The following is a 15775-nucleotide window of genomic DNA, read 5'->3' as shown; positions in this document are numbered from 1 at the left end:
TTATGGGTTGTGCATTTTTCTGTATGTATGTAATAGTTTAAATTCTGCTTACGTTTGACGGCTAGTTTCAGGTGTCAACTTGACTGGATTAAGGGATATCCAAATAGCTGGTGATAGGGTTTGACTCTGTGTCCTCAGGCAAATCTCATCTCAAATTGTAATCCCCACGTGTCGAGGGAGAGACCTGGTGAGAGGTGATTGGATCACAGGGGTGATTTCCCCCATGCTGTATTCTCATGATAGTGAGTGAGTTCTCAAGAGATCTGATGGTTTAAAAGTTTCTGGCAGTTTCCCCTTCACTCTCTCTCCTGCTGCCATGTAAGATGTGGCTTGCTTCACCTTAGCCTTCCACCATGATTGTCAGTTTCCTGAGGCCTCCCCAACCATGCAGAACTGTGAGTCAATTCAACGTCTTTCCTTTAAAAACCACCTAGTCTCACGTAGTTCTTTATAGCAGCGTGAGAACAGACAGCTGGTAAAGCATTACGTCTGAGTATGTCTGTGAATGTGTTTCCAGAAGACAGTGGCATTTAAATCATCGGACGGAGTAAAAAAGATCCACCATCATTGAATGTGGATAGGCACCATACAATCGGCTGAGGGTGCAGATAAAACAAAAAAGCAAAAGAAAGGCAAATTTGCTCTCTCTCTCTCTCTCTCTCTCTGCCTCCCTCTCTCCCTCTCTTCTGGAGCAGGGATACCCATCTGCTCCTTCCCTTGGACATCAGAATCCCATGTTCTCTGGCCTTCAGACTCCAAGACTTGCACCAGTGAACCCCAAGGTCTCAGCCTCACACTGAGAGTTATACTATTGACTTTCATGTTTCTCAGGCCTTGGGACTTGGACTGAGCCATGCTTGAGGCTTCTCTGGGTCTTCAGCCTCTCTGACAACTTATCATGGAACTTCTTAGCCTCTATAATTGTATGAGCCAGTTCTCCAACTCTGACAGAGAGACGAATCAAAGCTGAGAATTGAAGACGAATCAGTCGTGAGCCCTCTGTGAGCACTGAAACTGGGTCTACATTGCAATATATCTAAATAATGGTTATACATTTTTTTACATGAATCTTAAAGTCAAAGAAATTCTTTGCTAAAAAATAATATCTAAATTATAGTTTAATATTATTTAACCTATACAATATTATATAACCTATACTTTAGATATTACCATCATTTAAGTCCATACTCTAGATAATAATCATCATCTAAGTTCATAACCCAAGATTCAGTAAAGTAAGCAAAAAAATATAAGAGTGGAAAGGAGAGACAGAGTAGAAAAACACAAAATTCCTCTGCCTCAGTGGAGTAAAATCAAGTTATTGCTCCATTCTTGGCTTTGATAAGTAGACAATTTAAAAATGACCTAATGTGATAAATAGGCTAAAAATCTAAAGGTAACCATCAATATATATATATATAACAAATTGGAATTCCTATAAACCTTAACACAGGATATAAAGACACCAAACAATGCTCAAAAACCAAAACAAAAAAAAAAAATCTGAAAAAAAAGCACAGAAAACATAAACAAGAGACAATATGAGTAAATATTTGTAATTCACCTCTTAAAGAACAGAGTCCAGCTGGGCGCGGCAGCTCACGCCTGTAATTCCAGAACTTTGGGAGGCCAAGGTGGGCAGATCACGAGGTCAGGAGATGGAGACCATCCTGGCTAACACGGTCAAACCCCGTCTCTACTAAAAATACAAAAAAAAAATTAACCAGGCATGGTGGTGGGCGCCTATAGTCCCAGCTACTCAGGAGGCTGAGGCAGGAGAATGGCGTGAACCCAGGAGGCGGAGCTTGCAGTGAGCCGAGATCGCGCCACTGCACGCCAGCCTGGGTAACAGAGAGAGACTCCGTCTCAAACAAAAAAAAAAAAGAAAAGAAAAAAAGAAAAAAGAACAGAGTCCCAAATTTGAGTACTTTTTTTTTTTTTTTTTTTTTTTTGAGACGTAGTCTCCCTCTGTTACCCAGGCTGGAGTGCAGTGGCGTGATCTTGGCTCACCACAACCTCTACCTCCTATTTCAAGTGATTCTCCTGCCTCAGCCTCCTGAGTAGCTGGGATTACAGGCATGCACCACCACGCCTGGCTAATTTTTGTATTTTTAGTAGAGACAGGGTTTCCGCATGCTGGTCAGGCTGGTCTCCAACTCCTGACCTTGTGACCTACCCACCTCAGCTTCCCAAAGTGGTATCCTAAAAATACTGTGGTATTTTTAGATTTTTAAAAATTAAGTGCTTAGGCCAGGCACAGTGGCTCACGCCTGTAATCCCAGTGCTAAGAAATATCCCAATTTCTTAACTCCACAGTATTTTTAGATTTTTAAAGATTAAGAAATATCCCAATTTCTTAACTCCACACTATCCTTAAAATAACATAGAAAGTTTACAAGTAAAGGGATAAACAAAGAAATATATCAAGCAAATGCATACTAGCAGAAATAAAGATAACATCAATATCAGAAAACATAAATTTAGAATCATTAAATGGGAAAGAAATGTTATGCCATATTGGTAAGATTTAGATTAGCAATGAAAAAAGTTGATAAAATTTATGCACAGGATAACTTTTAAATATTTAAGTCAAAATATAGCAAAAAAAAATTTTAGTGCAGAGACACTATTATTGTTTAACATTGTGTGGAAGTCCTGCTCAGCAATAAAACAAACATTGGAGAGAAAGACACAAAATTATTATTATTTGCAGAGAATACCATTACATACCTAGAGAAAAAAAAATGAGTTAATCAAGAGGAAAACCATTAGAGAATGCTCAGAAACTGGCTAGCTATAAAATAAATATTTTTAAATCATTCGCCTGTATAGTGGTAATAACAAGTCTAAAAACATAATGAAAAAAAATCATCCATTATGGAAAAACAAAAGCCTGAAATACCTAGAAATAGCCTTATTAAAATATGAGAGAGACGTATATAGAGAGAACTATGAAATAATGATGAATTACTATAAATAACTTGAATAAATGGTCAGAAATACATTGTTCATAGAAGGCAAGATTACATGCACAAAAAAGAAAACAATTATTTTCTCTTTTTTTTCTTTTTTAGAAACGGGGTCTTGCTATATTGCCGAGGCTGGAGTGCAGTGGCTATTCACATCACAATCACAGCTCATTACAGCCTAGATCTTCTGGTGTCAAGCAATCCTCCTGCCTCAGCCTCCTGAGTAGCTGGGACTACAGGCACACCCCACCATGCCAATCTTCTAATCTGTTCCTATGTATAATGCAATACCAAACAAATTCTCATTGGTAAGGCTTTATGTGGTAATGTAGCAAATTTCTAAAACTCATCTGAGAAGATTTAAATCATCAGAGACCTGTCCTCAGGGAGTGAAACAGTTTAAAGTTGGCATTTTTAAAAAGTAATGAGATATGAGACTAGAACACTCAATGAACAAATTAAATAACTCGGAATATACCATAGGTGTATATGAAGAACCTAAAATATAGTAAAAGTAAACTGTCATCACAAAATGGTTTAGTGGGGAATTATTCAGTGAACAGGTTTGGGTTTCTTTATTGGTTAACTATTTGGAAGAGAAATAAAATCAAAGTAGAGCTTTCCATTACATCATGCATCCAAAAGAACTTCAGCTAGATTACAGAAGTAAGAGAGAAATCCTAAACTGGCAGAGGGGAAGCTGAGAACCAGTCCATTTTGTGCCACCAATTCTCCAAAGGCTAAGGCCCTAGCAGCACCAGGTCCTGCCGAGCAGGAGCTGGGAATACAGGGGGAAGAGGGGGATTTAGAGGGCCAGTGTGAAAGCTGTTTGAGCAACAACTTAGTCCCCAACTTTTCTTCCCAGCACTCCACTGCTAGGCAAATCCTCCTCCCAATTCCACCAGAAAATTGGCAGTTTATCTCTGAAGAGGGTAAAACAGAGGGTCTTTGGATTGGGGTCTACCAGCATGGGTGAGGGTGTGCAACCACCAAAAATGGAAGGATCAAGTGGTCATATAGATTCTGAATGCCAAGGATGATCCCACTCTCAGGCCCCTTTACTCCTCAGTTTCCAGAACTCTAACAAGACTTTTTCCTTCTGGCAAGAGGTTGAAGAATCTGATCATCCCAAAAGGAAAAGCCTAAATATATTTAGAGGGGGTTCCCCACAAATGGCCCACTCAGATCACACCATAGGGAAGCTCAGAATCCCCAAATGTCCCCACACACAGTGAGCTTCCAATCAGCTTTTATTTTAATCTTGAGCAGACCCCTAAGAAAATAGAACATGAAGACAGATACAAAAATAAACAAACAGAAAAGGGCATTAGGAGGTCAGGCGCAGTGGCTCACGCCTATAATCCCAGTACTTTGGGAGGCTGAGGCAGGTGGATCAACTGAGGTCAAGAGTTCGTGACCAGCCTGGCCAACATGGTGAGACCCCCGTCTTCACTAAAAATACAAAAATTAGCCAGGCATGGTGGTGTGCACCTGTAATCCCAGCTATTCGGGAGGCTGAGGGAGGAGAATTGCTTGAACCCAGGAGGCAGAGGTGTAGTGAGCCAAGATTGTGCCACTGCACTCCAGCCTGGCCGACAAAGTGAGACAGTGTCTCGAAAAAGAAAAAAGAAAAGAAGAGAAATGGAAAGGAAGGGGAGGGGAGGGGAGGGGGGAGAGGGAGGAGAGGGGAGAGGGGAGAGAAAGGGAAAGGGAAAGGGAAAGGAAAAGGGAAGGGAAGGGAAGGAAACGGCATTAGGAGGAAATAGAAAATATGCAAGAAAAAAAATCCTCAAAAATATAATTAATATCCTCAGATAGAGAAGATCCTTGAAATCAAAAAGGATACTACTTTAAAAAGGGAAATACCAAGAATAAAAAAAACAAGATTCTCTTGGAAATTAAAAACATCATAACTGAAATGAAACAGTCAATAGAATCCTGGAAGAGAAAGTTGAAAAAAATCTTCCAAAAAGTAGAGAAAGATTAAAATATGGGAAAAAAGATCAGTGGTCCTATCCAGGAAGAACTACTGTATATCAAAATAGAAAGAAAGAACAGTGAGTAATGGAGGAGAGGAAATCAGTAACTAAACACATGAAAGAAAGTTCCCAGAACTGAAGAATATGAGTTGCCAGAGAAGGACTCATCAACTGTCTAAATGAAACACTCACACCAAGCCACATCTTAGTGAAATTTCAGAATACTGAAGGCAAACAGAAAATTTTACAGTCTTCTTGGGAGAAAAACAGATCAGGTACAAAGGGCCAGGAATCAGAATACCTTCAGAATCCTCAACAGTGACCTTAGAACATAGAACAGAGTGGGAAAATGTACTCGAAATTCCAAACGAAAATTATTTCCAACATAAAACTCCAAACATGATGAAACTGTATGACGAAGGAAGAAAAAAGACATTTTCACATAAGCAGGATCTCAAATAATTTGCCTCTCATGCAACCTTTCTCACAAAACTACTTGAGGATGTGCTCCATCAAAACAAGATAGTAAACCAAGACATAGGAAGATATGAAGTACAGGAAACAGAGTCAACACAGGAAAGAGAATAAGGAATTTCCCTCCAGGATGGCAAAGGAGATCCCGGAGCGATAGCTGCACCAGGAGTCAAGAGTACCCAGTTTAGATTGGAGCCATGTGATTCAAGAGACAGACATGTTAAAGGATGTTTGAGCAACATCCCTGAAGCCATGGCATTGGTTTTGTGAATCTGAGGACAGAATGGCCAGGTAAGCCTATCCAAGGTTCTTACCTGTCCTTAGCTTCCCTTGGTTATAAGTTCATGAATTTCCTCTTATCTTCTCCTTGCCCCACTGACTGGATTCGTTAAAGGCACTCATTTCCCCTTCAACCACCAAAATGTCTGTGTAGACTTACCTTTGAAAACCGAAAATTAGGTAAGGTAGGCTCAGAAATGGAAAATGCAGAGCACCCTGCTCACTTTGACCCCATTTTGGGTAGAAATTAAGAACCTGCATTTTCAGTTAAGATAGGCTAAAGAGCTGAAGGACAGACTCAGACAGAAGTTTCTCACTCACATAATACTTCAAGTGAGGTGTTCCTAGTGCACATGTCTCCTCCATGTGGGGATTCCAGAACTCAGTCTCCTTTTCATCTCATGGATGTGGGGGAGCTGGGAAAGGAGGTCCCTGGAAGAGCAGATGCATCCCAAATACAACTTTACACTGGATTCTGGAGGCAGCCAGCCAGGTCTTCTTCACTGGCCCTGCCCCGTAGCCCTCAGGGTTCCCCCAAGTCTTCCTCATTATCTCCCCAGAAAGTGCTCTTGTAAAATCTCAAAAAAGCTGAAGCCAGACTATGAGCGAGATAAAGGAAGCAGCTCGGCTCCTGGGAGCCCCCACTAACAGTGGGAACGCTGCCGTCTCCTAACCAGCTGGGTTTGTGTTTGCCCATTTGGTTCTTCAAAACTGAGCAACATATCATTTAAGGATGCAAACATAGGTGTGATACGGCTATAAAGAAAAGCAAGGGAAAGTTGGACAGAAAAGTCAGGGTAGTGGTTCCTCCTAGACGAAAAAGAGGGAGAAAAAAGGGGCACCAGGACTTCAAGGTTCTGGCAAGGTTTCACTTCCTAACCCTCATGCTGTGGTGTCTGGTGTTTGGGTTTGTTGTTTTTCTAATTTTTAAATTATCCTTGTATATTTCAGTCATTGTTTTGCATATATGAAATACTTTAAAATTAAAAGTTTTTTAAAGTTAGGGAAGAAACCACAGAGAAAAAGAACAATAGATTTAGCTACACAAAACTGTAAATCTTCTGTATGTTAAACATTAAACAGAAAGGCTAACAACAAATTGAAAAAAATATTTGTCACAAATGCTGCAAGTGATTAATATCCAGGCTATGAACTATGAACCTGAATACTAAACACAATCCCATCTCACAGCCTTTGTGCTTTCTCCTTGCTGTTCCCTCTGCCAGGTACGCTCTTCCACTGACAGCCTGATGAGCAACTCCCTCCCTTCATTTGTGCAAATGTCTCCTTCTCAGGGAGCTACCTCTGGCTGGTCACCCTGGCACTCCCTTTCCAAATTCCCAACTTTATTTTTCTCTGCGGCATTCATGTCCTTTTCATATCTATTTAATTTTTTTATTCTGTTTTTGTCTCTCTCTCTCTCCACCAGAATGAAAGCTCTGTGCGGGCAGAAATTTTTGTCTGTTTTGTTCAATGCTGTGTCCCCAGTGCCTAGAACAGTATCTGGCACATGGTAGGTGCTCAATGAATACATGTCGAATAAATAAATGAATATGAAAAGTCCATGATAATTGATAAGACAAGCATTAAGAACACTGCTAAACGAACAAAAGATGCAAATAAACAATTTACATGACATAAGGCATCAAAATGTCTTAGAAGCACATGGATAAATATTATCACTAATAAACAAATTCACATGAAACAATCTTTTGTCTATCGAATTAGTGAAACTTGTTTTTTAACTGTAGTAAACGGTTTGGCAAGAATATGCTAAACTGAGCAATTACTCACTGCTAACAAGTATAAATGAATATAACATTCTGAAAAGCAATTTTATAACTTAATTCAAGAGTCTTAAAAGTGTTCATGCTTTCTGGCCCAGTAATTACACTTCTAGAAAGTTATTATAACAAAATAATTTAAAACATATAAAGAGAGAACCAAAACTGTGAATAAAACTTCCATAGTATTTGAAATAAGACATTGAAAAAAACAGAAAACAAATATGTAAAATGCCAACAGGAGGAATGGACAATTTTGACTTTTTCTTCATAATTTCTTATTTTGTATGAGTATCTATTTCTTCTAAAATGGGGAGTGCTATTCATGATCCAAAAATTGGCAGCTTTAAAAATAATTGCTGGTGCGGTGGCTCATGCCTTTAATCCCAGCACTTTGGGAGGCTGAGGCAGATGGATCACCTGAGGTCAAGAGCTTGAGACCAGCCTGGCCAACACAGTGAAACCCTGTCTCTACTAAAAATCTAAAAAATCTGCCAGGCATGGTTGGCGGGCACCTGTAACCCCAGCTACTGGAGAGGCTGAGTCAGGAGAATCATTTGAACCCTGGAGGTGGAGGTTGCAGTGAGCCAAAATCCTGCCATTGCACTCTAGCCTGGACAACAAAAGCATAACTCCATCTCAAATAAATAAGTAAATAAATAATTGTTGTTCGGTTATTTCGATAAGTTATTTTCATTCTTAAATAAGTTATTTTCATTTTCATTCCAATGAATGGAAAAAATGAGATTATTTGAAAATGGCTCCAAGACAGAATCAACATTTGAAACCTAAAACCTCAGGTCAAAAAACAAAGAGAAAACAAAAACAGACCACTACGTCTATAGCCTATTGCATCCCCTGGTGGCAGCATACTCAAATAGAAAAACAGTAAAGTGAAAACCTAGTCAAGCTGGAAGAAAACTATATAATCTAGCAAATACTTTAAAAATAAAGCTTCATCTTCAGAAATCAGGAAGAAGATCTCATACACACAAAGCAATGCTAAAACATATGCTTTCATCTTTTTATGTTGTCAACATCAGCGCCCTAGGATTAAAGACCTGGAGCCACATATACTGTGTTCTATGTCACTATTAAGTAACCATTCATGTTGAATGACTCAACAAGTCTACTCTGAGACACAAATTTTCCAAATGGATTATTGATCAAATGAAATCATCTCCATCATTTCCCGAGCCTTGAGGTGTCTCAAGTGACAAATAAATCCAACAGGACCAAAAAAATGTTATGGTGGCAGGGCAGAGGTGGGGACACAGGAGGAAATTGGGTTCAGAAGCTTTTAAATATCAAAATACCATGAACTGAAATATTTGGATAGTAATAGTAATTTTCTACCTCTCAAATTGGGAAAGATTTTAAAATATCATTACACCCCCTCTAATCAAGCTTTCACCCTGGCATTACCTCAAAACAGCTCCTGCCATCATCACCAATGACTATCATATTGCCAAATTCTACGATCATTTCTCAGTCCTCACCTTACTCTTCTCTCAGCAATGTTTGAAACCCACCAGCTCATCTTCCTTCTTCCTCTTATTTCCCAGGCTCTTATTCTATGGCTGACCTTCCTGCCAGCAAGTTTTCCTCGTGTTCAAAAGCACTATGATTGAAGCATAAAAGACAAATGGAAAGATGAAATACAGAAGCCCCCCACTTATAAGCCCTTCCATATGCCAGGCGTGTTCCTTAGGTTATCATATTTAGCCGTCATGGCCTCCTTCCCTTTGTCTTCAACATCAAGAAATGCATACGATGTTCTCACGTATTTGCGGAACCTACAAATTAAAACAATGGAACTTATGGACATAAAGAGTAAAATGATTACCAGAGGCTGAGAAGGGAAGTAGGGTGGGATGCGGGGCGGTGGGGAAGGTTAATGGGTACCCAAAAACCCAAAAAGAACAAATAAGACCTACTATTTGATAGCAAAACAGGATGACAATGGACAATAATAACTTAATTGTACATTTTCAAATAACTAAAAGAGTATAATTCAAGTGTTTATAACACAAAGGATAAATGATTGAAGGAATGGATACCGCATTCTCCACAATGTGATTATCACACATTGCATGCCTGTATCAAAACATCCCACATACCCCATAAATATATGCACCTACTGTGTATCCACAAAAGTTAAAAATAAAATTTTAATAAAAAACTTTAGTAAATAAATTTTGAAACAAAAAAATGGAAAAAAGAAATGCATACCTTTGATGGATTCCTGAGTTATGGACCTCACCAACCTTCCTCTCGGCCTTCGTCTTCAGGCTGCCTGGTTGGAAGGCCATGTCTGCAGGCTTCTTCCAGGCTACTAGCAAGAAAGTCTGAGGAAATTTCCTGGAGGGAAAACAAAGGCCCCACCTTGAACAAATCCCAAGACCAAGGGAAATCCTTGCTTCCCGCACTTCTACAGCTGCCCCAACTCCAAGTTTGGCTCATGCCCCCACCTGTGAACCCAGTGCACCTGGGTGGATTTCATGGTGGGAGGATGTTCTTTTCCCTGAGTATCAATGTTTTGAGCTCTGAAAGATTCTCAAATTGTCCACCAAGAAGCCCTGTCTTATAGACCCACTGCAGGCCTGCCCTGGATAAAATTGTGAATGAGATGAAATCCAGCTTCTTTTGACCCATTCAGTGATCCTTTTCCCCAGCATTTTGTCAACTGGCTGTTGACTGCAGTTCACCTTGCTAACTGAGACCATATTTCCAAAAGGGAAATACATCAAGATATGAGGGATCTGTGGAGCTTGGGTACAGTGGCTTATGCTTATAATCCCAGCACTTTGGGAGGCCAAGGCAGGAGGATCGCTTGAGGCCAGAAGTTTGAGACCAGCCTGGGCAACATAGGGAGACTCCATCTCTACAAGTAATAAAAAATTAGCTGGCACACAACTGTAGTCCCAGCTACTCGGGAGGCAGAGGCAGAAGTATATCTTGAGCCCAGGAGTTTGAGACTACAGTGAGCTATGATCACATCACTACACTCCAGCCTGGGTGACAGAGTGACTCTGTCTCATAAAAAAAAAATAAAAGGGGTTTGTGGCCCACACTGGGAGAGGAGAACTTGAGATGAAGATGTATAAACTTCAAAGTTTGAAACTTTCAGGATAGAGTCAATGATTTACGGTGCAATGGAAAGAATATTTAAAATTCAAACTGGTTTACACAATTGTAAGACAAGTGGGAGCTGTTCCTTCATTCCAAAAGCATCCCTTTATTTACTTCTGCTCATCAAATCTTGCTTTCTATTCTCCCTGCGTCTTTTCCTCAGCTGCCTTGCAGGAGGGTTTTTGATCGTACTATGACATGAGTGGTGTACTTTAAATGTATCATCACTGCTCACACGTTTTCATTTTCAGAGTGAAATGAAGGAATTACTAAGCAATATTAGAATTACTAGAATTACTCTCATGGTGGGACATGCATCAGCAGCAGGTGAGTTAGAAAAGCAAAGAAGCCTTTTCTAAATCACCAAAAACTCGAGATAGCAGAGCATATGGTGAATACATAAACTCATTTCTGAGTTTTTCAGAGCTAATCAAAATCTGGTGTTAGCTTTAGTAATTTTGTGACTTTAGGCAAATTATATGATGTCTCTGTACCTCTATTTTTACATCATAAAAATAAAAATAGCAGTAGGGAAAAAAATAAGTTTATTTTGAGAATTAATTGAGGTAACATGATAGTGCCAGGGTGTACAAAATGCTCAATAAATGTGGCTTGTTATTGTGTTTATTTATTGTATCTGCTAGGTAACTGGCTATACTATGTATAAAGTGACCAATGGGAAATTGTGACTTGCCACTAGTGTGGTGGTGAAGTATGAATAGAGAGAGGGTGACCCAACTGAGAGAGAGCTAAGATAACATCTGCTGCCTCACATTTGAATTTGCTGCTGGGGTAGATTTCCTCTTCCGCTGCAAAGGCCCCTCTACCCTTCTGCCTGGATTTGCATCCCATTTGGAGGTCAGCCTGCACCATAGTTGCTGCCTTCTAATTGGCTCTAATCAAACACCAGTGCAAGGAACTGAAAAATTCAATGTAATAATGTTTTTTGCTGACTTGATGAGTTTTCTCATTCTTTCAAGTATTCATTGGGTGCTAAATCTGTGCATGTTTTATATTAGGCACTTATGGCAGTAGAAAAGAAACAAGGCCATCTCCCTAGGGTAGATAATACCTAGTATTCCTTCTCCTCCTCTTCTTTCTCTTCTTCCCCCTTCTCTCCTCCTTGTTTTTCTCCTTCTCCTCCTTATTCCAGCTTGCTTGTTTGAGATAAAAGTTCATCAAAAAAGTCAAAAGACACAGCTTCTCCAGAAGTAGGGGTGCATAAATAGGTCCATTTTACAGCTTTCCAAAGCCTTGGGCACTCTTTTGAGGGCCCATGCACATTCGACCCAATCATAAAAATGCATTCACATCCAACAATAAGCATTATTCGTAAATAATTATTTTAATTGAATAAATTGCATTCATGACTAATATGATATTTGATTCTATAAAAGCAAGTAGTTTAACTTCATTTTGATGATTGTTAGCTTACTTTGGCATTTTAAATCCAATTAGTTTATTTTTCCAATTCTCAAACATGTTTTGGGGTCTGAAAAGCTTATAAACCCTGAACACTGTGCCCTAGGGCTTTAAGGACAAAACAGTTCTGGCTAACGTTGGGTTTAAATCCTAGCCCTATCTGTTATTTAACCCTGTGAGTTTGAACAAATTACTTAAGCTCTCTCAGCCTCAATCACCCAATCCATCAAGCGAACCCATTCAGACACACTTAGCAAGTGCCAAGCCCATTGCTTTTGAAACCACCTTTGCAAAAATTATAACTGAGGGCCGGGCGCGGTGGCTCAAGCCTGTAATCCCAGCACTTTGGGAGGCCGAGACGGGCGGATCACGAGGTCGGGAGATCAAGACCATCCTGGTTAACACGGTGAAACCCCGTCTCTACTAAAAAATACAAAAAACTAGCCGGGCGAGGTGGCGGGCGCCTGTAGTCCCAGCTACTCGGGAGGCTGAGGCAGGAGAATGGCGTGAACCCGGGAGGCGGAGCTTGCAGTGAGCTAAGATCCGGCCACTGCACTCCAGCCTGGGTGACAGAGCGAGACTCCGTCTCAAAAAAAAAAAAAAATTATAACTGAGGAAATTATGACAGTGAAAGAGATCAGATCTAACCAACTCCATCTTGCTTCTAACCTTTAAGCTGTCCTTGTTTATTCCTGGGCATAGGCTAGACTAACCTTGGGAAGGAATTTAGTTTGTATTTGACTCTGAAACAAAACTGACAATAGCCCTTTCCCGAAAAAGACCCCCTTCTTGTCTTGGGACCAGTCTGCCTTTCTAGGACTAACAAATTAGCTACCAGATTAGAAATGATGGTTTAAGGGTCATGCAGCCTCTGGCTGCAAGAGTCTGAACCTCCCCAAATTGCTCTTGTGGATAACATCACTACTGTGAAACCTAAGATCAGTGCTTGAGATATTTTGCAGACCCTCACTAGATGGATCAGCTGACACCACCCAGACTGGTAATCTGGCTCAAACGGTTCTGTGTTCCCACCCAGGAACAGAGGACAGCAAGAAAACCTCACTTCAACCTACTGTGATTCCATCTCCAACCTGACCAATCAGCACTCCCCACTTCCCAAGCCCCTACCCGCCAAATTATCTTTAAAAACTCCAATCCCCAGCATGCTGGGGGAGACTGATTTGAGTAATAATAAAACTCCAGTCTCCTGCACAGCTGGCTCTATGTGAATTACCCCTTCTCCAGTGCAATTCCCCTGTCTTGATAGATCGGCTCTGTCTAGGCAGTGGACAAGGTGACCCCATGAGGCAGTTACACTTTCCATAGAGAAATAGCTCAATAAATATTTCTTTTTATTTTCTTATTCAGCGTCTACAATGTAGAGTTCCCAACCAAGTTACTCAGAGCTAAATAGATTGAGGTTGAAGTTCCAAGGCTTAATCACTAAAGTTCTCAAGAGGACTGTGTATAAGAAAAATTCTACAGGAATGACAGATTTTCTGAGAAATTCCTACTCTCACACTTCAAGCCTCAGGATTTGCATTCTGTGACAATAACAGCACAACATTATTGGAGAGCGGTACATCCTCAAACATTAATGGAGAGCAGCCATCCTCGGGATCCCAGCCTCAGGCATCTTACTTTCTTGTGTCTTTGTAGGGGGTTCTATGAGGAGACAGGAAGTGATAAGAGAAGCTTACAGGCGGACTCAGGCAGCAAGGTCTGAAACCAAATGCAAGCATCTAGGAACACCAGTGGTGGTGGAGGGCATGCAAAGAGGCAGAGAGCAGTTGGCTGCACCAACTGAACAGCTTTTCTTGGTTGTTCAAAGCAAACACAAATGACAAAATGCAGTTTACCTTTTTCTCAGATGTTACAACTGTCATCCACAGAGCCATGGATCAAATGCAATATGAATCAATCACTTCATTTTTTTATTATGTTGAGCACTTATTTTGGGTACACCACCCTAGTAGGGGCTATGGCTGAATGATGTGGTTCCTGTCCTCAGAGAGACTACAGAGGGGAAAGCGGGAGTAGGGATGGACAATAAGTGCAAAGAAAGGATTGTGGTCTCATAGCAGGTATATATAGGCTAAATTAGTGAGACAGATTTTAAGTGTCAAGGATGTTCAGAAGAAAGGCACTTCACTGTTGGATGGAATGGTCAGAAAGAGCTTCACCCAGAAAAGGGAATTTGAGCTGTGACTGGGAAGCATTTCAGAGTAGCTGAAGAGAGAAGTTAGAAAAGGAATGAAAGGCTTAGGAAAAACAGAGAAAGAGAGAGTATACAGGGACATGATATGTGCTTTTTCTGTTCCTTTAACTATGAAGGCACATTTAAAATCCAGGTTCAGAAGTTCAGAACCTGTCACAAAAAGACCAAGTCAGAAAGTAGAGTATTAAGCACCCATAAGAGATGCCTAGAAACTTCAAGGGTGGTCGTTTATCCTCACATGTCCTCACGTCCTCAGACACCAACTCTTACCAGGTGAGGGCAGAGCTGACAAAGCTGGTTCTCAAAGCATGAAGCTCATTCTTGATGATTAAGGGAAATCAATATACGTCTGTGGTTAAAAGCAAGAAGGCTTAAAAGGCTCAGATAAAAGTTGACCTATACTTCACATGCCTCATGCCGGAACACCAACATAGGTTACTCTCATGAGTTCCTGAAAGGAGTAACAATGCACAGTGGTTTGCACGCACCGAGATGTGTGCCAAATATGGATAATGGTGGTGATGATGATGATGATGATGGTGATGATAATGAAGATTCAGTCATAAACATTTACTGAAGACACCTTTGTCATTGGTCCTGTGTCAATTATTGGGAAGACAAAGGTAGGAAGGCTGACTCATTCACTTTTGCCTGCCCAGTGCCTTCCTGGAAGAGTAGGGTCTTGGCTGACACTTCCTGGATAATTATGGAATCACTATCTTGGAAGAGTTGGAATTGGTCTTCCAGTCCATTTCTTTGACAAAAGATACAAGACAAAATAAAGTGATACTACGCATATGCAAAAATATTGTCAAGCCTACTTTTTAAGCACTTTATATAAAGAAACACTATAATCCAATGTGATTCATTACCCCAGCCCAAAAAAAAAACCACAAAAAGTCCTTCTTAATATCCAACTGAAATATTTCTGTCTTAAATTTGGATCATGTAGTTTTATACAAAAAATTTTTACAACTATTAGTTTGGGGGAGATGCAATGGGATATCAAAGAAGCCATAATAACCTTACTTTTTAATCAAGAAAAAAATGAACACACATCATTAATTCAGGAATAAAGCAGCATTGGTCATAACAGCATTATGTAAGGATGTAACACTATGTTAAATTGTATTCAGTGAATTTCATATTGCAAAGTGGCACTACCGTTTTGGGAAAATCTGTGGCAATGTGAAGTAAGTAATAACTACACAGACACCTTTGTAAGGAAGAATTCTGAAGCAAGAAACTTGAATAGGGATGAGGGGAAGGGGATGGGAGCCCACGAACAAATAGAGAAGTCATCCTTAGCTAGGAGTAAAATCAGGTCATCCAGAGTTAGAGGAGAGTAAACAGTAAACGGGTCCAGAAATGTGGTTAGATGTATAGCATTTCTAGATGTTCTTTTCTGGGTTGCTTTTATTTTCTGCAAAAAATAAGAAGCAAGGCCATCTACTGAGTGTAAAGATGGTGGAAATTTGAGGAGTATATTAATTTTGGAGATATGAGAAATATATTAAT

The sequence above is a fragment of the Macaca mulatta genome, chromosome 4, assembly GCF_049350105.2.
Source record: "Macaca mulatta isolate MMU2019108-1 chromosome 4, T2T-MMU8v2.0, whole genome shotgun sequence".
Classification (NCBI taxonomy): Eukaryota; Metazoa; Chordata; class Mammalia; order Primates; family Cercopithecidae; genus Macaca; species Macaca mulatta.
This window is presented reverse-complemented; position numbering follows the sequence as displayed.